Source organism: Hyla sarda, chromosome 8 (assembly GCF_029499605.1).
Source record: "Hyla sarda isolate aHylSar1 chromosome 8, aHylSar1.hap1, whole genome shotgun sequence".
NCBI lineage: Eukaryota > Metazoa > Chordata > Amphibia > Anura > Hylidae > Hyla > Hyla sarda.
Window position 1 is genome coordinate 31,866,316 of NC_079196.1, and position 21,318 is coordinate 31,887,633.

At 45.3% G+C, this 21,318-nt stretch overlaps 1 protein-coding gene across 4 annotated transcripts in view; it reads left to right on the forward strand.

The window, feature by feature from the left end:
- Nucleotides 1-987: 987 nt before the first annotated feature.
- LYPD6B (LY6/PLAUR domain containing 6B) overlaps nucleotides 988-21,318 on the forward strand; it is an 86,594-nt gene continuing 66,263 nt past the window's right edge. Inside the window, exon 1 of one of the 4 annotated variants that reach the window (XM_056534416.1) lies at nucleotides 988-1,446. The gene's annotated coding sequence lies outside the window, so the exon portion shown is untranslated. Of the gene's footprint in view, nucleotides 1,447-7,534; nucleotides 7,688-11,390; nucleotides 11,472-21,318 lie in introns of those variants that run through there. The other 3 variants (XM_056534413.1, XM_056534415.1, XM_056534412.1) reach the window with 3 other exon arrangements.

Below are 21,318 nucleotides of genomic sequence, written 5' to 3' on the forward strand. Positions count from 1 at the left end.
CATTGTATGTTGAGACCATAACTCTATGGAAACCTGGTAATTGGTTCTGAAGCCACCAAAATGTCATCCAAAAATAGGAAAAAGGGAGGATTAAAGAAAAATAAGTAGATACCTAGTACAGATAAAGCAAATCCTTACATATAAAAGTAATAAAGATCTGCTGGAAGCTGTAATCACTGTCTATGTCAGTGTTTTCCAACCAGGGTGCCTCCAGCTGTTGCAAAACTACAACTCCCAGCATGCCCGGACAGCCAACGGCTGTCCGGGCATGCTGGGAGTTGTAGTTTTGCAGCAGCTGCAGGCACCCTGGTTGGGAAACAATGGTTTGTGTAGAGGACACCCTTACTTGGTGTCAAGGAGAAGCTAACCCTGGCACAGGTAAGGAGTAGTACAGAACTTGTAGTTCCTCCCTGTACTGTAGGGGGCGCTATCAGACACCAGTCACTGCATACACTTCAGTAATAGAGGTGATTTACCAGTAAAATGCCCATTCTGATTGGTCAGTTCCTCCAATTGTGACATGTCTCACGGATCTGGACTGTCTGTACATTGTATGTTGAGTCTGGTTTCAAGTTACAATGGTCCAGAAAAAAAACATTGCATGTTGAAACTATTGTAATTTGAGGGATCACTGTATCTCATTCATTTCAATGAGCCGACCGGAATCATATAGGGGGAGATTTATCAAAACCTGTGCAGAGGAAAACTTGCCCAGTTGCCCATAGCAACCAATCAGATCGCTTCTTTCATTTTCATGAAGGCCTGTGAAAAATGAAAGAAGCGATCTGATTGGTTGCTATGGGCAACTGGACAACTTTTCCTCTGCACAGGTTTTGATAAATCTCCCCCATAGTGACTCCGTTCGGCTCATTTTTGCCCCGTGTCCGGTTTTCTGACTGGACCTAAAACCGTGGTATGCCGCAGTTTTAGGTCCGGTCACCAAACCAGGTACAGGGCAAAAATGAGCCGAACGGAGTCACTGTTTGACACCTGTGGGCTCATTGAAATGAATGAGAAGGGGCCGGTTCCGGCTGGGGTACGGGAGAGCCCGGTTTTCCTGTCCCCAGCCGGATCTGGCAGCCGTAGATGTGAATGTACCCTTACAACGGACTCTGTATTGACAAGTTCCTGATATATGCTGGTCCCTACCCTCTTACGGGTTTCACCTACCATTAACCACTTCTCTTATCTCTGACCTGTCACTTTGATGGATGAGGCGAGGCGCCACTTCATTTCCCTTTTCCAAGTCCGTTTGAAACTGGTAAAACATTCGATATTTCCAACCAGCCTCATTTCCTGATGGCGCAAATCTCTGGCTTCCGAACAATTGCCTTCTTTCCGTAAGCGCCGAATATGGATTTCACTTACAATTACTGGACAGCCGATCCCTTTGGGCCTGTGGCTTTGTCTATGACTTTGTGGCTGGATATTTTATAATTCTGGAAGGTAGGCCTCACGTCATTGCTTGGCTGTAAGCCCGGCTCTGGTTACTTCTCATCGGTGTCTCAGGTTTCCGGCACAATGTTTTATCTGTGTGACTCGTCCACAGTCCCTTAGAAATCAAGAGGACTGAAATGATACATATGTTATGGAATCATCAGGTGGATTAGTAAGGCCTTATTCACATCATGTTTACATCTGTCTATCATATACGTTTGTGTTGCCATAAGTGCAATACAAATGTATAGCCCAACGTATCTTCAGACTTCTACTGTAGATACATACTGCATTTGTGTTTGCATTTAACCCCTTAACCCCTTAAGGACTCAGGGTTTTTCCGTTTTTGCACTTTCGTTTTTTCCTCCTTACCTTTTAAAAATCATAACCCTTTCAATTTTCCACCTAAAAATCCATATTATGACTTATTTTTTGCGTCGCCAATTCTACTTTGCAGTGACATTAGTCATTTTACCCAAAAATGCACGGCGAAACGGAAAAAAAAATCATTGTGCGACAAAATCGAAAAAAAACGCCCTTTTGTAACTTTTGGGGGCTTCCGTTTCTACGCAGTGCATATTTCGGTAAAAATTGCACCTTTTCATTATTCTGTAGGTCCATACGGTTAAAATGATCCCCTACTTATATAGGTTTGCTTTTGTCGCACTTCTGGAAAAAATCATAACTACATGCAGGAAAATGTATACGTTTAAAAATGTCATCTTCTGACCCCTATAACTTTTTTATTTTTCCACGTACAGGGCGGTATGAGGACTCTTTTTTTGCGCCGTGATCTGAAGTTTTTATCTGTATGATATTTGTTTTGATCTGACTTTTTGATCACTTTTTATTCATTTTTTTAATGGTATAAAAAGTGACCAAAATACGCTTTTTTGGACTTTGGAATTTTTTTGCGCGTACGCCATTGACCGTGCGGTTTAAATAATGATATATTTTTATAGTTCGGACATTTACGCACGCGGCGATACCACATATGTTTATTTTTTTTTTTTTACACTGTTTTATTTTTTTTTATGGGAAAAGGGGGGTGATTCAAACTTTTATTAGGGAAGGGGTTAAATGACCTTTATTAACACTTTTTTTTTACATTTTTTTTGCAGTGTTATAGGTCCCATAGGGACCTATAACACTGCACACACTGATCTCCTATGCTGATCACTGGCGTGTATTAACACGCCTGTGATCAGCATTATCGGCGCTTGACTGCTCCTGCCTGGATCTCAGCCACGGAGCAGTCATTCGTCGATCGGACACCGAGGAGGCAGGTAAGAGCCCTCCCGGTGTCCGATCAGCTGTTCGGGACGCCGCAATTTCACCGCGGCGGTCCCGAACAGCCCGACTGAGCAGCCGGGTCACTTTCAGTTTCACTTTAGAAGCGGCGGTCAGCCGTTGATGAGCACCGGGACCGACGCGATATGATGCAGGATCGCGGTGCGATCCCGCTTCATATCGCGGGAGCCGGCGCAGGACGTAAATATACTTCCTGCGTCGTTAAGGGGTTAAGGACCCGGGCTTTTTCCATTTTTTCATTTTCAATTTTTCCTCCTTAACTTTAAAAAATCATAACTCTTTAAAATTTTCACCTAAAATTCTATATGATGGCTTATTTTTTGCGTCACTAATTTACCCAAAAATCTACGGTGAAACGGGAAAAAAAATCAATGTGCGACAAAATTGATGAAAAAACACTATTTTGTAAGTTTTGGGGGCTTCCGTTTTGACGCAGTAAATTTTTCGAGGGTCCATACGGTTAAAATGATCCCCTACTTGTATAGGTTTGATTTTGTATCACTTCAGAAAAAAATCATGAATACATGCAGGAAAATTTATACGTTTAAAATGGTCATGTTCTGACCCCTATAACTTTTTTATTTTTCTGTGTTCAGGGGGCTATGAGGGCTCATTTTTTGCGCCGTGATCTGAAGTTTTTAGCGGTACTATTTTTGTTCTGATCAAACTTTTTGATCACTTTTTATTCATTATTTATTAAAAATGCGCTATTTTGGACTTTGGAATTTTTTTGCGCATACGCCATTGAACGTGCGGTTTAAAAAGCGGTATATTTTTATAATTCGGACATTTCCGCATGTGGCGAACCACATATGTTTATTTTTATTTACACTGTGTTTTTTTTATTCTTGGAAATGCCGGGTGATTCAAACTTTTATTAGGGGAAGGGATAATTGAAAGGGTTAATGATTTTTTTACACTTTTCTTATGCCATATTATAGCTCCTATAGGGGGGGCTATAACATTGCATGTACTGATCTTTTACACTGATTGATCCATCTCCATAGGAATGGATCAATCAGTGTTTTCGGCGATTGATTGCTCAAGCCTGGATCTCAGGCTTGAAGCATTCATTCGGCGATCGGACAGCGCAGGAGAAGGTAAGAAGACCTCCTCCTGTGCTACAGCTGTTCGGGATGGGCGATTATACCGCGGCGATCCCGAACAGCTCCCTGAGCTAACCGGCACATTTACTTTCACTTTTAGCCGCGTGGCTCAGCTTTGAGCGCGCGGCTAAAGGGTTAATAGCGCGCAGCACCACGATCAGTGCCGCGCGCTATTAGAGGCGGGTCCCGGCTTCACTATGACGCCGGGCCCGCTGCGATATGATGCGGGGTCACCGTGTGACCCCGCGTTATATTGCAGGACCGGGACCCAGGACGTACTCATACGTCCTGGGTCCTTAAGAGGTTAAAGGGGTACTCCGCTGGAATTTAAAAAAAAAAAATTAATCAACTGGTGCCAGAAAGTTATACAGATTTGTAAATTCCTTCTATTTAAAAATCTTAATCCTTCCAGCACTTATTAGCTGCTGTATGCTCCACAGGAAGCATTTTTCTTTTTTAATTTCTTTCCAGTCTGACCACAGTGCTCTCTGCTGACACCTCTGTCCATGTCAGGAACTGTCCAGAGCAGGAGAGGTTTGCTATGGGGATTTGCTCCTACTCTGGACAGTTCCTCACATGCTGAAATTAGGCGCCGTCCTATTTACTATAGCGCAGTCCATGGACTTGTCAAATTCCGCCAGAAGATTGAACATGTTCAATCCAATCCAATGTCTGGCCCCTCTAGCATCCAATACCGACAGTGCGGCTGGGAACCTAACCAGAAGAGCCCACCTCCTGGACACTTACCCCGGCAGTGGCCAGGAGACTACACAATGTCATGCTAGTTGCATGTCCAAAACACCATCATTGCACTCCTCTCCCTCTGTATAGGGCTGTTGGCAGTTTTTATGAATCAATGGGCATGCTGGTGTGGTGTCCCGGTACAGGACTTGGTCCTGTCCCTTTGTCTGGAGTCCCCTCAGCCAGAGTCCCTCCATGCTAATGGGCTCTCCTGAAGGGCTAACCCCTAGTCGCCTCTTAATATGGTAATATTTAATGTATATATTTATATATGTAATTAATCTAGGATTCCCCTGTTTAGGACCTTAGAGGTCACGTGCCTTTGATTTATGTTATGCTGTGGTTTAAGGACCTTTGGGTCATGTGATATACCCAGAGTTCCAGGGGTCAGGACTGACAGGTTTGGCTATCCAATGAGCTTTGTCTCTCCCCCTTAATATATAAGGGGCTGCTGCCACTTAATTTGCTCTCTTGGCTCCTACCTCTCTTTAGTTCCGGATTATCAGAGAAAGCACATCTCATATTTCATCATCAATCCAAGCTAGGCCTGAAGCCTTATCTTCCGCAGCCACTAAACCGTGAGTTATCCAGCTCAAAACTACTAAAATCCTGTGTGACTACTGCAACTCAATTATCATAAATTCAGTAGCACAGTGGCTAGCAAACCAAAGCTTATTGTACTTAGAAGTCCCAGCAAACCTGTGAGGAACCTGAACTACGGTCCTCTATATAAAGACTGTTCTGTTACCTGCAGTTGCATAAAATATGCGGTAAAGTTTATTCCGGTTTTCATCAACATCTGCTGTGGACATTCCTTTATTTTTCCCTACCGTTTGTGGGACGGTTGGCGGTAGGACCATTACCCTAAGGAAACCGCAACCTGGCGTCACGAAAACAAAGGGTTAATACCAACATACTCTACGCTACCACCTGCACCACCCAGTCACCACACTGGGAGTTGTAATTTTGTAACACCCAGAAAGCCACAGGTTGGAGAGCACTGCTGGCTTCAAGCTACTGCACTAGGCACAGCCTACCTTGAAGTCAGTGTTTCCCAAATATTGGGCCTCCAGCTGTTGCAAAAAAACAAACAAATCCACTGTCTAGATCAGTGTTTTCCAAACCAGTGCGCCTCCAGCTGTTGCAAAACTGCAACTTCCAGCATGTCCGAACAGCCAACGGCTGTCCGGGCATGCTGGAAGTTGTAGTTTTGCAACAGTTTGAAGGCCACTGTGCTAAGCGATGAGAGGGAAGCTTTGATTTACCTTTCAGGGACAGTGTGGATCCTCTGGAGAAGGCAGACAAGCCTTTGGCTGTCTGGGCATGCTGAGAGTTGTAGTTTAGCAACAGTTTGAAGGCCACTGTGCTAAGCGATGAGAGGGAAGCTTTGATTTACCTTTTAGGGACAGTCTGGATCCTCTGGAGAAGGCAGACAAGCCTTTGGCTGTCTGGGCATGCTGAGAGTTGTAGTTTAGCAACAGTTTGAAGGCCACTGTGCTAAGCGATGAGAGGGAAGCTTTGATTTACCTTTCAGGGACAGTCTGGATCCTTTGGTGAAGGCAGACAAGCCTTTGGCTGTCTGGGCATGCTGGGAGTTGTAGTTTTGCAACAGTTTGAAGGCCACTGTGCTAAGCGATGAGAGGGAAGCTTTGATTTACCTTTCAGGGACAGTGTGGATCCTCTGGAGAAGGCAGACAAGCCTTTGGCTATCTGAGCATGCTGGAAGTTGTAGTTTTGCAACAGTTTGAAGGCCACTGTGCTAAGCAATGAGAGGGAAGCTTTGATTTACCTTTCAGGGACAGTGTGGATCCTCTGGAGAAGGCAGACAAGCCTTTGGCTGTCTGGGCATGCTGAGAGTTGTAGTTTAGCAACAGTTTGAAGGCCACTGTGCTAAGCGATGAGAGGGAAGCTTTGATTTACCTTTTAGGGACAGTCTGGATCCTCTGGAGAAGGCAGACAAGCCTTTGGCTGTCTGGGCATGCTGAGAGTTGTAGTTTAGCAACAGTTTGAAGGCCACTGTGCTAAGCGATGAGAGGGAAGCTTTGATTTACCTTTCAGGGACAGTCTGGATCCTTTGGTGAAGGCAGACAAGCCTTTGGCTGTCTGGGCATGCTGGGAGTTGTAGTTTTGCAACAGTTTGAAGGCCACTGTGCTAAGCGATGAGAGGGAAGCTTTGATTTACCTTTCAGGGACAGTGTGGATCCTCTGGAGAAGGCAGACAAGCCTTTGGCTATCTGAGCATGCTGGAAGTTGTAGTTTTGCAACAGTTTGAAGGCCACTGTGCTAAGCAATGAGAGGGAAGCTTTGATTTACCTTTCAGGGACAGTGTGGATCCTCTGGAGAAGGCAGACAAGCCTTTGGCTGTCTGGGCATGCTGAGAGTTGTAGTTTAGCAACAGTTTGAAGGCCACTGTGCTAAGCGATGAGAGGGAAGCTTTGATTTACCTTTCAGGGACAGTCTGGATCCTTTGAAGGCAGACAAGCCTTTGGCTGTCTGGGCATGCTGGGAGTTGTAGTTTTGCAACAGTTTGAAGGCCACTGTGCTAAGCGATGAGAGGGAAGCTTTGATTTACCTTTCAGGGACAGTGTGGATCCTCTGGAGAAGGCAGACAAGCCTTTAGCTATCTGGGCATGCTGGAAGTTGTGGTTTTGCAATAGCTTGAGGCGCTCTGGCTGGGAAACTGCACTAAGCAATGGCCATTGTTTATATGCACTATAGATACACATATATGTGTGTAGATATAGAACATTTCTTTTTTCAGAGGCCCTTGTACAAATGGAAGAAGCGATCTGATTGGTTGCTATGGGCAACTGCACCCCTCTCCCTCTACACAGGTTTTGATAAATCTCCCCCATTGTCTGATTTGCCCCTAGCAACCAATCACAGCACAGCTTTCATTTCTGACCGGTTGCTATGGGGAAATAAGACCGTTTTCATCTGATAGATCTGGTCCTCTGTGCGTATGAGGGGTCACATTCAACAAACCTGTAATATTGGTCTTAAATTACTTTATGTCCTTGGTGGGGGCTGCAGGAACAATGGACGTTGTTTTTCCTAATCAATGGAGAGTTAATTGTGCGTATCCCTTGTCGGTAACTAGAACTACTTCCCCCATTATGGTTTGACCTGCTCTGAATGACATGTTCGCCTGCGGTGATAGTGCATCAACACGACACATGATTCTTTTCCTTATAAAAAGTAGGAAAAAAAGTATTGGATTGAAAACCGCCACGTGTGAACATATCTGTGCATGCTGGGAGTTGTAGTTTTGAAACAGCTGTTGGCAGACTATACCGGCGCTAGGACCGCACGGGAATACACATCTCATAGACGGCTATGCATTCCGTGCAGAGTCCGCAGAAAGGATGGACAAGTTCATTATTTCTGTGGTAACGGAAATCATCTGGCGCAGAAATTCCCTCGTGTTCACAGCACAGCAGAATCCTATTGAACACAATGGGACTCTGCTGCTGCGGAATTCTGCATGGAAATTGTGAAATTCTGACGTGTGAACATGGCCTTAGACTCTGGGCTCTAATACACTGTAACAGTCTCTGCAGCTGAGGGTGTTTACAGACAATATCAGGACCAGAGGGGTGATCCAGGAATAAAAAAAAACTGAATTGCTTATTGTATTTAGACTTTTATATTTTTTTTCTCTAAATTTTTTGTGACCTTTAGGCTAGGTTCACACTACGGAATTTCCACCTGCAATTCTGCTTGCTAAAATGTATTATGCTAGCGAATGAGTTTTCCGTACACAACTCTCTAGTAGTATAGCAGTGTATCTCCTGTATCTCAGCTCTCTCTCTATAGTAGTATAGCAGTGTATCTCCTGTATCTCAGCTCTCTCTCTCTCTAGTAGTATAGCAGTGTATCTCCTGTATCTCAGCTCTCTCTCTCTAGTAGTATAGCAGTGTATCTCCTGTATCTCAGCTCTCTCTCTCTAGTAGTATAGCAGTGTATATCCTGTATCTCAGCTCTCTCTCTCTAGTAGTATAGCAGTGTATATCCTGTATCTCAGCCCTCTCTCTAGTAGCATAGCAGTGTATCTCAGCTCTCTCTCTCTCGTAGTATAGCAGTGTATCCCCTGTATCTCAGCTCTCTCTCTAGTAGTATAGCAGTGTATCCCCTGTATCTCAGCTCTCTCTATCTAGTAGTATAGCAGTGTATTCCCTGTATCTCAGCTCTCTCTATCTAGTAGTATAGCAGTGTATCCCCTGTATCTCAGCTCTCTCTCTAGTAGTATAGCAGTGTATCCCCCCTGTATCTCAGCTCTCTCTCTAGTAGTATAGCAGTGTATCTCCTGTATCTCAGCTCTCTCTCTCTAGTAGTATAGCAGTGTATCTCCTGTATCTCAGCTCTCTCTCTCTAGTAGTATAGCAGTGTTTCTCCTGTACCTCAGCTCTCTCTCTAGTAGTATAGCAGTGTATCCCCTGTATCTCATCTCTCTCTTTTAGTATAGCAGTGTATCCCCCCTGTATCTCAGCTCTCTCTCTCTAGTAGTATAGCAGTGTATCCTCTGTATCTCAGCTCTCTCTCTAGTAGTATAGCAGTGTATCCCCTGTATCTCAGCTCTCTCTCTAGTAGTATAGCAGTGTATCCCCAGTATCTCAGCTCTCTATAGTAGTATAGCAGTGTATCCCCTGTATCTCAGCTCTCTCTAGTAGTATAGCAGTGTATCCCCTGTATCTCAGCTCTCTCTAGTAGTATAGCAGTGTATCCCCCCTGTATCTCAGCGCTCTCTCTAGTAGTATAGCAGTGTATCCCCCCTGTATCTCAGCTCTCTCTCTAGTAGTATAGCAGTGTATCCCCCTGTATCTCAGCTCTCTCTCTAGTAGTATAGCAGTGTATCCCCCCTGTATCTCAGCTCTCTCTCTCTCGTAGTATAGCAGTGTATCCCCCCTGTATCTCAGCTCTCTCTCTAGTAGTATAGCAGTGTATCCCCTGTATCTCAGCTCTCTCTCTAGTAGTATAGCAGTGTATCCCCCCTGTATCTCAGCTCTCTCTCTAGTAGTATAGCAGTGTATCCCCCTGTATCTCAGCTCTCTCTCTAGTAGTATAGCAGTGTATCCCCCTGTATCTCAGCTCTCTCTAGTAGTATTGCAGTGTATCCCCTGTATCTCAGCTCTCTCTCTAGTAGTATAGCAGTGTATCCCCTGTATCTCAGCTCTCTCTCTCTAGTAGTATAGCAGTGTATCCCCAGTATCTCAGCTCTCTCTAGTAGTATAGCAGTGTATCCCCCCTGTATCTCAGCTCTCTCTCTAGTAGTATAGCAGTGTATCCCCTGTATCTCAGCTCTCTCTAGTAATATAGCAGTGTATCCCCCCTGTATCTCAGCTCTCTCTCTAGTAGTATAGCAGTGTATCCCCCTGTATCTCAGCTCTCTCTCTAGTAGTATAGCAGTGTATCCCCTGTATCTCAGCTCTCTCTCTAGTACTATAGCAGTGTATCCCCCTGTATCTCAGCTCTCTCTAGTAGTATAGCAGTGTATCCCCCTGTATCTCAGCTCTCTCTCTAGTAGTATAGCAGTGTATCCCCTGTATCTCAGCTCTCTAGTAGTATAGCAGTGTATCCCCCTGTATCTCAGCTCTCTCTAGTAGTATAGCAGTGTATCCCCTGTACCTCAGCTCTCTCTCTAGTAGTATAGCAGTGTATCCCCCCTGTATCTCAGCTCTCTCTCTAGTAGTATAGCAGTGTATCCCCCTGTATCTCAGCTCTCTCTCTAGTAGTATAGCAGTGTATCCCCCCTGTATCTCAGCTCTCTCTCTAGTAGTATAGCAGTGTATCCCCCTGTATCTCAGCTCTCTCTCTAGTAGTATAGCAGTGTATCCCCCTGTATCTCAGCTCTCTCTCCAGTAGTATAGCAATGTATCCCCCCCTGTATCTCAGCTCTCTCTAGTAGTATAGCAGTGTATCCCCCCTGTATCTCAGCTCTCTCTAGTAGTATAGCAGTGTATCCCCCCTGTATCTCAGCTCTCTCTCTAGTAGTATAGCAGTGTATCCCCCCTGTATCTCAGCTCTCTCTCTAGTAGTATAGCAGTGTATCCCCTGTATCTCAGCTCTCTCTAGTAGTATAGCAGTGTACCCCCCTGTATCTCAGCTCTCTCTAGTAGTATAGCAGTGTATCCCCCCCTGTATCTCAGCTCTCTCTCTCTCTAGTAGTATAGCAGTGTATCCCCCCTGTATCTCATCTCTCTCTCTCTCTAGTAGTATAGCAGTGTACCCCCTGTATCTCAGCTCGCTCTCTCTAGTAGTATAGCAGTGTATCCCCCTGTATCTCAGCTCTCTCTCTAGTAGTATAGCAGTGTACCCCCTGTATCTCAGCTCTCTCTCTCTAGTAGTATAGCAGTGTACCCCCTGTATCTCAGCTCTCTAGTAGTATAGCAGTGTATCCCCCTGTATCTCAGCTCTCTCTCTAGTAGTATAGCAGTGTATCCCCCCTGTATCTCAGCTCTCTAGTAGTATAGCAGTGTATCCCCCTGTATCTCAGCTCTCTCTAGTAGTATAGCAGTGTATCCCCCCTGTATCTCAGCTCTCTCTCTAGTAGTATAGCAGTGTACCCCCTGTATCTCAGCTCTCTCTCTAGTAGTATAGCAGTGTACCCCCTGTATCTCAGCTCTCTCTCTAGTAGTATAGCAGTGTATCCCCCCTGTATCTCAGCTCTCTAGTAGTATAGCAGTGTATCCCCTCCTGTATCTCAGCTCTCTCCAGTATCCGGATCCCCCATGAGTCAGCCTGATAGGTATCCCCGCCCACTGAGGGGTGTGTCCTCCCGGCCGCCCCGCCCCCCGTCTGATCCTGTGGATCGCAGTGTACTCGCAGCGCAGGATCCTGCAGGAGGTGATCGGGGTCGTTACTGCACCGTGATCGGGGGTAAGTGCTCCCCCCGGGGGTCCGCAGAGCTCTGTCCGGGGTCCTGGTGTAGGGGACTGGGAGGGACAATGCCTTGTAAGGGGATCGTTCTATTTTTGGTCACTTTTGGGTGGCAGGTGCATTTTACACTGTACAAGACCAGAGATCAGAGGGGGCGGGGGGTTCTGGGGGGGCCCCCTGTAGGAGCAAAATTTGGGGCCCCTGGGGGGCATTTGGGGCCCCTGCATTATGTTTTGGCTGTGTACTGTCACTTCATCATCATATAGGACTATTTCTAAATTGTAATTACAGTAGGACAACAAGTCACAGCATGTCCTGTCTGCGTGTTTCCCAAGCAGAGTGCCTCCAGCTGTTGCAAAACTACAACTCCCAGCATGCCCGGACAGCCGAAGGCTGTCCGGGCATGCTGGGAGTTGTAGTTTTGCAACAGCTGGAGGCACTCTGCTTGGGAAGCTCCCTTTTAGATTGTAGACATGTGCATTTTTTGGTTTAGCTTTTCATTACTTTTTTGTCACTTTTGTGGCAGATTTCAGAGTCAAAAAATTCACTTTTTTTATTTAATTTATTTTTTTATGCACTTTTATGTTTTTTGATGTAATATTTGAGACTGTTGTAAATTAATATATAAATACCTGAAAAAATAAAATTAGATTTTTCCCAACCTGTAGTTCTCTGCTGTTATGAATCTATGAATCCTATGGTGTCCTGACAGCCTACGGCTAGACAGCTACTGGCTGGAGATCTGTCAGGACATGATGGGAGTCGTAGTTGTGTGACAGCTGAAGAGTTCCTGGTTGGAGATGGTTGGAGATGGCTGGAGCCGTCAGGACGTGATGGGAATTGTAGTTTTGCATTCAAGCCATCAGGGCATTATGGGAGATGTAGTTCGGCAATAGCTGGCGAGCCGCTGTTTGGACATCACTCCTGTCTGGGTCTGATGAGAGTTATAGTTTTGCGATAGCTGGAGAGACACTGGTTGCTGTCCCACAAGCATGATGGGAGTCTTAGTTGTGCTGCTTGGGAGTCATAGTCGTTGAAGCAGTCAGGGCATGATGGGAGTTGTAACTTTATGACAGCTAGAGAACCACTGGTTGGAGATCAGTGCGACTGTCAGGGCATGATGGGAGTTGTAGTCTTGCGATGCTAGAGATTGACTGGTTAGAGATCATTGCAGTAGTAAGGATGTGATGGAAGTTGTAACTTTATGACAGCTAGAGAGCCACAGATTGGCGATCACTGCGGCGGTCATAGCATGATGGGAGTTGTAGTCTTGCAACATTGGAGAGCTGCTGGTTGGACATTATTGCAGCAGTCGGGACATGATGGGAGTTGTAGATTTGTGACAGCTGGAGAGCTACTTGTTGGAGATCACTGCGGCTTTTGGGGGCATGATGGGAGTTGTAGTCTTGCGAAGCTAGAGATTGACTGGTTAGAGATCATTGCAGTAGCAAGGATGTGATGGGAGTTGTAACTTTATGACAGCTAGAGAGCCACTGATTGGAGATCACTGCGGCTGTCACAGCATGATGGGAGTTGTAGTTGTGTCACAGCTGGAGAGCTGCTCGTTGGAGGACACTGCGGCTGTCACAACACAATGGGAGTTGTAGTGTCACAGCTGGAGAGCTACTTGTCGGAGATCACTGCGGTTGTCGCAGGACAATGGGAGTTGTAGTTGTGTCACAGCTGGAGAGCTACTCGTTGGAGGTCATTGTGGCTGTCACAGTATGATGGGAGTTGTAGTTGTGTCACAGCTGAAGGGCTACTCGTGGAAATCATTGCGTCTGTTGGGTGTTATAGTTGTGGGACAGCTAAAATGCTACTGGCTGGAGATCATTGTGGCTGTCAGGGCATGATGGGAGCTGTAGTTTTGCGACTACTGTAGAGCTGCTGGTTGAAAATTACTGTGGCTGTCACAGCATGACGGGAGTTGTAGTTGTGCGACAGCTAGAGGGCTGTTGTTTGGAGATCACTGAATTATTGTCAAATAAAAGCTGAAGTTAATGATGTAGAAACTAGATACAACTAAAACTTTCTAATATAACTCTATGACTGTGTAAAAACTGTATAAAGTTAGGTGAATGGATATTCCAGGAATAGAGATGCACTTGTTTCCATTGTCTTCTCTTTGCATTGTGTAATTACACTTTCCGCCTGTAGGTGGCAGTGATTTGTTTCCTAGGATCTCCCCTCTGTATAGGTTACATGTGATTGTCCTGGGAATCCATTCTTGGAGCGGGATTCTTGAGTTAGTGACCTGCACGACTGTGCACTGTGTTTAGGTTTTATGGGATTTATTGCTTGCGCCTGGTTACAGTGCAGGCTGGTGCGGTTGTATGGGGGTTGGGCTGGATTTACAGTAAGTTGTCACTTGGTTGGAAGCAGTATATAGATCAGTGTTTCCCCAACCAGGGGGCCTTCAGCTGTTGCAAAACTACAACTCCCAGCATGCCCGGACAGCCAAAGGCTGTCCGGGCATGCTGGAAGTTGTAGTTTTGCAACAGCTGAAGGCACCCTGGTTGGGGAAACACTGAGCTAAAGGCTGTCTGGGCATTCTGGGAGTTGTAGTTTTGCAACAGCTGGAGGCACCCTGGTTAGGAAACACTGATAGAACCTCTCCTGTGTGATCAAGAAGATCCAGAGAGATCCGCATTCACAGATCCACGCATATTTTGCACCATAGGTTCAAGAGACCTTTTTTAATGCTTTTCCTTCCATTTTTTTTTTCAAAAAGTTTTGAAGATTATAGTTTCGCAAAAATGTGGCCATAAATGTTCAAAAATGCACAAAATAGGTGAGATCCACGAATACTTGAACTCAAGGAGCTTCTCCAACCAGTGGCCGTCTAGCTGTCGTAAAACTGTAACACGATGGGAGTAGTAGTTGTACAACAGCAGGAGAGTGAGCGACTAGTGATCAGTGCGACAGACCAGGCTTTGCGTTGCGGTTTCCCAGATGCAAATGTGAACATAGCCTAAAAAATTATTATTTTTTTGCTTCTTATGTGGCATCGTGAAAACAAGTGCGGACATTCCGCACATTTGACTAACCAGCGGGCGCTAGGACCACTCGGAAATTCTCAGTTTCATAGACGGCAATGCATTTCTTTACGGTATATACCGGAATCTGGATTTCCGCACCAGAAACATCTGGTGCTTAAATTCTGCAGTGTGCACGGGGCAGTAGAATCCCATCCTGTGCGGACATTCAGCCGTGTGAACATATCCTTAGGGCTCGTCCACACGAGCGGATTTACTTGCATGTTTCCCACTGCGAGTTTGAATGGAGGCGGGCTCTCTTCGGCTGTCTAAGGCCTTGTTCACTTTGCCGTCGCACTCCGCTATTCGGAGTCCTGCCGGTGTGAGGTGAGATTTCCGAACCCATGCAAAAATCGAACTGTTCCTCCCCGAGATCGCACGTCTGCAGGAGATAAATAAGCCACACCCCTTAGGTTCGGAAATATCACCTCACACCGGCAATCCGGCCAGAAGAACGGGAGTTTAGTGGAGAAAAAAATAGTGCAAGCACTATTTTTTATCTTCGCTAAATTCCTGTAAATTTACCGGATCACCAACGGACCCCATGCAAGTGAATGAGGTCCGTCGGGACCCGTTAGTAGCTGTTTGCATCTGACCCGTTTTAGGCTCCGATCGGCATTTATTTATTTTCTAGAACCGATCGGACCTAAAACGGGTCAGATGCAAACAGCTAATAACGGGTCCCGACAGACCTCATTCACTTGCATGGGGTCCGTAGGTGATCCGGTAACTTTACAGGAATTTAGCGAAGATAAAAAATAGTGCTTGCAAGTGAATGAGGTCCGTCGGGACCCGTTAGTAGCTGTTTGCATCTGACCCGTTTTAGGGTCCGATCGGCATTTATTTATTTTCTAGAACCGATCGGACCCTAAAACGGGTCAGATGCAAACAGCTAATAACGGGTCCCGACAGACCTCATTCACTTGCATGGGGTCCGTAGGTGATCCGGTAACTTTACAGGAATTTAGCGAAGATAAAAAATAGTGCTTGCAAGTGAATGAGGTCCGTCGGGACCCGTTAGTAGCTGTTTGCATCTGACCCGGTTTTAGGGTCCGATCGGTTCTAGAAAAAAAAAAAAAAGCTGATCGGACCCTTAAAGGGTCGGATGCGAATGGCAATGTGAACGAGGCCTAAGCTGCATAATTTCTGCTGCGGAATGCCCGCCGTAGACCCTATTGACTTCACTGGGGTCTGTGGGGGATTTTCCTCAGTGGAAATTCCGCAGTGGAAAATCAGCCGCCACCATTCAAACTGGCAGCAAGTAAATCCGCTTGTGTGAACGAGCCCTTTCTTGGAACACTGACCAAATATTATGTAACGTCCGTAAACCTGAACGTGCCCTCGAAGGTGTCCACCCAGAATAATAAAGCACATTGATCTGTAGTAATGATGAGCAGCAGGGGCCATATTCGAATTCAAGATATTTCGTCCCATGTTTGTGAAAGTTGCATATTCGCTGTGTTTGTTCACTTTTTTTTCTTTTCACATGCAGATTTTTTATGCAAATTTTCGCATGTGAAAAAAAACACTAAAAAACCCCGAATATTCGTCTTTACGAATATATAGCTCTATATTCTAAATATTCGTGAACTCGCGAAGTGACGATAGTCTCTAGCTGATCCCGCAGGTTGGAGACCACTGATTTAGCGACACGTTGTATTGCAGTGGACTGTGTGACATCTCCTGTTCCACCAGGAATCGGAGTCAGCTATGGTTGCAGCGGAAGGGTTAATTGTCATTTTTTACGAGCGCACACAAGGCGATGAAGCCTCTTTGTGCCGGACCCTCCCTGTTACTAAACATTAACGGGCAGCTTTGTGCTGCGGAGAGAATGGTTGTTTGTTTTTTCCCTATTTATTAGACTTTTTTTTTTTTGGCAGTTTAGTACATATTTAACCTTTTTCCTTTCATGCTGGCGCCAGAGGCTTTACGGGAGAATAATATCACAACAGTACACACGTTCTCCTTGACCAAACTCAAAAAAACACAACCGTACAACTAATGTTTCATTTCCAGACCGCACTAGGTCCTCATGTACAAAAAGTGAAAGTGAAACATGGAGCTGTTGCCCATAGCAACCGTTTCATTTCCAGACCGCACTAGGCCTCATGTACAGAAAGTGAAACATGGAGCTGTTGCCCATAGCAACAGTTTCATTTCCAGACCGCACTAGACCTCATGTACAAAAAGGGAAAGTGAAACATGGAGCTGTTGCCCATAGCAACAGTTTCATTTCCAGACCGCACTAGGCCTCATGTACAGAAAGTGAAACATGGAGCTGTTGCCCATAGCAACCTGCCAGATCTCCTCTTTTATAACCTACAGCTGACTGGTTGCTATGGACAACATCTCCAGCTTATATGTCGCCATTGGTTTTCATACATGAAGGAAGTTTTAAAAATACTTTCAGGCGTAAGGCTGTATTCACATTTTTTAAGGCCTAAAACCATAGGTCAGTGTTTTCTGGGCTGTCCGGGCATGCTGGGTGTTGCAGTTGTGCAACAGCTGGACACTGTTTGGAAAACGCTGCCATAGGCCATATACACCTCAAAAAAAAAATAAATAAATAAATAAATAATAATATATTTTTTGTGTCTGGAATTTCCACTTTTTGCGAATTTCAATTTTCCTCAAAAAGGGATATATGGAAACAAGCTGCGTTGTTTACGTAACTCTCGAGTTACGAGAATGGCGCAGCTGGTGATGCTACACTGTATATTCAGCTCCCATTTACTTCTATAAGGGGTTAGAAGTCACCACAACCAAGTCAGACAGCATAGCAGCCATAATAGCTTTGTGACATGTCAGAAGTTTGTAAAAAAAATACAAATAAAAAATGACAGGCCGCCATTTGTCACAACAGAGCACCTTACGGCCATTTTACAATAGGGTGTTGGTTGTTGTGTAACCTCAGCCATGATGGCAGACAGCCTATTGGGTGCCGTGGTGACCGGTTCTGACCTACACAGACCTTCCTGTTACCGCCGCCACAGTCAACAAACAGGCGATGACAAGTGTCATGTATCTGATCAATGTGCTGACTAGGAGTGCTGGAAGGCCTCAGGCATACGTGGGTTATTAAGGGTTAATCCTGCCACCCTTAGGCCATCTTCAACCTTTTTTTTATATTGTGTTAGTTTTGTGGCGTTTTTGTGACACCTCTCCCAAGTTTTGTGTTTCAGTACTTGTATTTATCAGTGGTGTTTTTCACATGATCCGTTCATCCTATGATTCAAGGAATTCTAATGATAAATGAGGGGGGGGGGGGGAAACGCACGGAAAAAAATACCAACAAAAACACTCATATAGGCTGATGTCACACATGACATTTTTAAGAAAATAAAATAAAAAAAACAAGGCAGAAAAAGTGCTGCAGCCAGATGTTAGCTGGAAGTCAGTAAGGCATTTTTTGGCCATAGTCACACGGCGAAAATTCCGAGCAGTATCCGACGGAAAAATTCCGCTCGGAGATTCCGTTGCAACAGAGTCATATTGTTTTCAGTGGGATACTGCTGCAACATGCGCACGGCGGAAACATCTGTCGCCGACATGTCAATTCTTTCTCCGGACTCCGCACGGAAATATATTGCTGATTTTAATTTTATTTAAAAAATGCATCATGTTGTAGGTGTGGCTTTTTATACCCAGTTTGCAGCGTTTTTTATTTCCCCACTTACAAAAAAAAAAAAAAAAAAACACGTGTACATTTTTTACATTCTTCATGATATCTTCTTGACATCATCATCATGGAGTTATGTGTTTTGTAATAAGCAAAAAATAAATAATAATAAAAAAAAAAAACGCAACAAAAATAACCCCACATGTAGTAAAGCACATTTTTTGGTAAAAAAAAAAAAAATTGTAATCAAAAACTTAAAAAATAAATAAATCATGAAGCACCCGGTGACAGGTGGACTTTCTTGGTCCTTACTGGTATCAGTCGGATAATACTCTAATTTGCTCCTTGTGTCTTAATTACCCAGACTGTGCTAATTACGCCATTTACCGCGCAGCATTTTCCCACTTACTGTCCTCATGAAGCCCATTTAGCGACGTGCAGGATTTACCGCAGACACGAACAATCCAGACAACGCCTGATGTCAAAAGCTAGTGTGAGATTAGGCAGCCATTACAATCGGCGTATATTCACTGTCACACTTGTGATTACGCCCATTGTGGACGCATTATGTATGCTCATTTCTGCCCTGATCTCGGGAGTGACTGGAATAAGAAAAGGCCGCTTATTGTAGATTGTTCTATGTACTTTGCGGAGCTGTAATTGGCCGTTCTGTGGAAAATTCACTGTAGCTGGTTAAAGCCATACTTCTTCTAGATACAGTTTTTCCCATGCATTTACGGGGGTCTCCGGAGTCTCCTAGGTGTTGACGTTATCATAGCTGAGAACTGAGGCCGGCGACGCTACGTGATATAACTTAATGTGTGATCCCAGTAATTTAGGTCACTTTTTGTTTGGTTGGTCAGGACCCGCATTAGTATGCTGAGTATTATGGTTGCTCAACATACGAAAATCTGAAAATGCGTTGAAACCCTTAACTTAGGCATGTGGAGGCCATTACCACAGATTTTTTTTTTATCTCCATTTTTTTTTTTCTATTCACCCTTAGCTCTTGAGAATGAGCCACAAGTGCCCTTAAAGTATTGTCTGCCTGCCATTGATCCCTACATGACAGCTGGTGCTTGTCGTAGATGTCCCCCATAAGAGTGTGTGTGCTTGTTGCAGATGCCCCCATGTCGATATGTGTCTGATACAGATGCCTGCAACAAAATGTTCCTGTCGCAGGTGCCCCCCATAACAGTGTGTGCCTGCAGATGCCCCATAACAGTGTGTGCCTGCAGATGCCCCCGTGATGGTATGTGCCTGTCGCAGATGCCACCATAATGGTATGTGCCGGGCACAGATGTCTCCATGATGGTACATTCCTGCTGCAGATGCCTCCATGACGTGTGCTTGGGGCAAATGCCCCAGTAACAATGTGTTCTTGCTGCAGTTACCCCCATGATGGTATGTGCCTGTTGCAAATAAACTCCACAAGGATATTAACCTGTCTTGGATACCCCCATGATTTTACGTGCTTGTTGTAGATGCCCCATGACGGTGTGTGGCTGCCCCAAATGTCCTGATATGTGTATTTCGGCCCAGATGCCCCCATAACAGTGTGTAGCAACCACACTTACTTCTGAAGCTGACTGAATTTAGGATATTGTATTTTTAAAGCCCAGACACTGTCATGTTGCCAGCATAAAAAAAACATAAAAACAATACTACCCAATTTTGGAGGTAAGGACCAAAAATAGAACAGCTGGAAGGGGCTTTAATGGGGGGGAAGCCCCATAACGAAATAAAAATGGAGACCCTTTGCTTTGGTAATCCTGACCATAGGGCCCACCTTGTGTGCTTGTTGGGAATGATGTTCTGGAACAAATTTCAGCTGAGAATGGTGGGACTCCAGGTAAAACTTTTGGGGCCTTTAATCTGGTACCAACATGGGCATTTTACTCTGAATCTGTGGTGTGAATATGACCTTATTACTCATAAATATACCTATATTTTGTTTAGAAAAATGATTTACTGCAGCCCGTAGGGAGAAGCCGACACCTGAGCACCTAAAGCTACGCCAAAAATGTGATCTGCTCATCAATCAATCCATCGCGTGTTGCTGGGGCGGCGTCCTGTGGCTTCCTTTAAATCTCAGGCCGGTATTAGACAAGCATATTACATTTTAGTCCCGTACATTTGATTTTAGTCATACATTTAGTCTACCGTATTTTTCGCTGTATAAGACCCACTTTTTCTTCCCAAAAACTGGGGGGGGAAAGTTGGTGCATCTTATATGGCGAATACACCCCTATCGAGTCAGTCCCTGCGGCCATCAACGGCCGGGACCCCCAGCTAATACAGGACATCACCGATCGCGGTGATGCCCTGTATTAACCCTTCAGACGCGGCGATCAAAGCTGACCGCCGCGTCTGAAGCGAAAGTGACACTAACCCAGCTGCTCAGTCGGGCTCTTCGGGAACGCCGTGGTGAAATCGCGGCATCCCGAACAGCTTACAGAACACCGGAAGGGACCTTACCTGCCTCCTCGGTGTCTGCTGTGTCGGGATCCCCTGCATGGCCGGCGCTTTCCTTCGTCGTCATCACGTCGTCGTCCACGCCATCCCGTCATCCAATAGGAGCAATGTGCGTAGCAACGTGATGGCGGCGACGGAGAGCGAGGATACCGGGCAGCAGAGACGTTCCGGTGCGACGGGGACGCAGCGACAGCGATGGGGGGGGCGACATCCAGGGCTGCGGTGACGGTCTGGAGCGGCGGGGACACGTGAGTACAACCTCCTATACCCATGGTCTTCATCCTTCGTACCTCCAGATGTTGCAAAACTACAACTCCCGGCATGCCCGGACAGCCAACGGCTGTCCGGGCATGCTGGGAGTTGTAGTTTTGCCACATCTGGAGGCCCGCAGGTTGAAGATTACTGTCCTATACTTTACATTGTATTTGGTTCAGAATATTTTTTTTTCTAGATTTTCCTCCTTTAAAATTGGGTGCGTCTTATATGTCGGAGCGTCTTATATGGCGAAAAATACGGTACATCTTAGTCCCTTACATTAGATTTTAGTCATACATTTAGTCTACATTTTAGTACTGTTTGACTGCAGGCCTAATAAAAGCATCTAAAACCTTCCTGGGTGACATGCTGTAGAGGTTATCGGTAGAGATGAGCGAACTTACAGTAAATTCGATTTGTCACGAACTTCTCAGCTTGGCAGTTGATGACTTATCCTGCATAA